The sequence below is a fragment of the Bradysia coprophila genome, assembly GCF_014529535.1.
Source record: "Bradysia coprophila strain Holo2 chromosome X unlocalized genomic scaffold, BU_Bcop_v1 contig_578, whole genome shotgun sequence".
Lineage (NCBI taxonomy): Eukaryota > Metazoa > Arthropoda > Insecta > Diptera > Sciaridae > Bradysia > Bradysia coprophila.
The window spans coordinates 10001-12500 of NW_023503350.1; the positions used below are offsets into that span (position 1 = coordinate 10001).

Consider the following 2500-nt stretch of genomic DNA (forward strand, 5'->3'; position numbering starts at 1 on the left):
ACATGTGTGCGAGTCATTGGGTATATTGTTGAAACCTAAGGGCGCAATTAAAATAACTATTTTATGGGATTACAAGTGAATTAAATTTCATTTCTTCATCCCGGGGCGTTCTATACGAACATGGTCCAAGCAATTGAATCCTCTGTTCAAGAGCGTACCTTGAGCATACATGCTGTGACCCGAAAGATGGTGAACTATACCTGATCAGATCGAAGCCAGGAGAAATTCTGGTGGAGGATCGAAACAGTTCTGACGTGCAAATCGATTGTCAGAATTGGGTATAGGGGCGAAAGACCAATCGAACCATCTAGTAGCTGGTTCCCTCCGAAGTTTCCCTCAGGATAGCTGGCGCAAAGAATTATATTGTATATAATCTTATCTGGTAAAGCGAATGATTAGAGGCCTTGGGGCCGAAACGACCTCAACCTATTCTCAAACTTTAAATGGGTAAGAACCTCATCTTTCTTGATCTGAAGATATTGGGGTTTAGATATATTGTGCCCAGTGGGCCACTTTTGGTAAGCAGAACTGGCGCTGTGGGATGAACCAAACATGATGTTACGGCGCCTAAATTAATGACTCATATTGATACCATGAAAGGCGTTGGTTGCTTAAAACAGCAGGACGGTGGACATGGAAGTCGTAATCCGCTAAGGAGTGTGTAACAACTCACCTGCCGAAGCAACTAGCCCTTAAAATGGATGGCGCTCAAGTCATATGCCTATACATCATCGCTAGAATAAAAATTGTTGGCCATTCGGTCATCATTGTGAAATTCTAGTGAGTAGGAGGGTACAATGGTGTGCGCAGAAGTGTTTGGCGTGAGCCTGCATGAAGCCGCCATTGGCACAGATCTTGGTGGTAGTAGCAAATAATCGAATGAGATCTTGGAGGACTGAAGTGGAGAAGGGTTTCGTGTGAACAGTGGTTGATCACGAGTTAGTCGGTCCTAAGCTTTATGCGAAAGCTGTTTAATTTATGTTACACACACTTAATTTTGTTGTACATAATTCAATAAAAGCGAAAGGGAATACGGTTCCAATTCCGTAACCTGTTGAGTATACGTTTGTTTATTAAAAATGGGTCTTATTACACTCATCCTGGCAACAGGAACGACCATAGAGAAGCCTTCGAGAGATACTGGAAGAGTTTTCTTTTCTGCTAAACAAACGTACCACCATGGAAGTCTTTTATAGAGAGATATGGTGGATGGCTTGGAAGAGCATGACATTTACTGTTGTGTCAGTATTTTCTCCTTGGACCTTGAAAATCTATGGTGGGGCCACGCAAACTTCTCAACAGACCGTACCGATATCCGCAGCCGGTCTCCAAGGTGAAGAGTCTCTAGTCGATAGAATAATGTAGGTAAGGGAAGTCGGCAAATTAGATCCGTAACTTCGGGATAAGGATTGGCTCTGAAGATTGAGATTGTCGGGCTTGATTGGGAAACATTTATAACGGTTAATGTGCTCGTTCTGGGTAAATAGGGTTGGTGTTCTGCATCGATCTGTTCCCCGGATAGAAGATTTCATAGCCAAAATGTGGAACTTTCTTGCTATGATGGTGGAGGGCTTAACGGCTTTCCATCAAAAACGATTATCAATAAACAATTAATTCAGAACTGGCACGGACCTGGGGAATCCGACTGTCTAATTAAAACAAAGCATTGTGATGGCCCTAGCGGGTGTTGACACAATGTGATTTCTGCCCAGTGCTCTGAATGTCAAAGTGAAGAAATTCAAGTAAGCGCGGGTAAACGGCGGGAGTAACTATGACTCTCTTACTGTTGAAGGCCAGCGAATTGAAGCCTTGACTATCTCTGACCTATGGAAATATTTGGGTGTTGTATATACGACGTCAGGTCCGGAAGTTGCGAAAGTAAGCATGGACGATGATCTGTCTAAATTAACTAAAGGTCCATTAAAACCACAGCAGCGAATACACCTGCTGAAAACATTTGTTATACCGAAACATCTGAACCGGCTGGTCCTCTCGAGGACAACAGCAACCGGTTTATAGCAAAATGGACCTTTTGATACGTAAATATGTACGCCGCTGGTTACATCTTCCAGGTGATGTACCAGTTGCCTTCCTGTATGCGCCAGTAAAGGCGGGTGGTTTGGGTATACCGTGTTTAAAGCAATGGATCCCGTTGATGCGATTCTTGAGGCTTAACAAGGCTAAGAGAACAGGGGGTGATAGAATTGCTGCAGTTTTAAACTGTCAGTTGTACGCTAGCATTATGCATAGCTGTAAACAGGCCCTGTCAGTGTTGGGTTGTGGAGATCAACCAACACTGGAGGGTTATCACGCCTATTGGCGGAGGATATTGATTGGCATGGTTGACGGAAAGGATTTGAAGTCAGCCCAAAACCACTCATCTGCAACGTCCTTTAACAGCATCCGAATGAATGACATTAGTGGTGAAGACTACATTCACTACAATCAACTGCGAACGAACAGCATACCAACGAGGAAGCGGACTGCCCGCGGTAGGCCT

The 2500-nt window shown here is 44.0% G+C and overlaps 1 pseudogene; it reads left to right on the forward strand.

The window, feature by feature from the left end:
• Window positions 1–2500, forward strand: part of LOC119070223 — a 5400-nt pseudogene that overhangs the window by 811 nt on the left and 2089 nt on the right.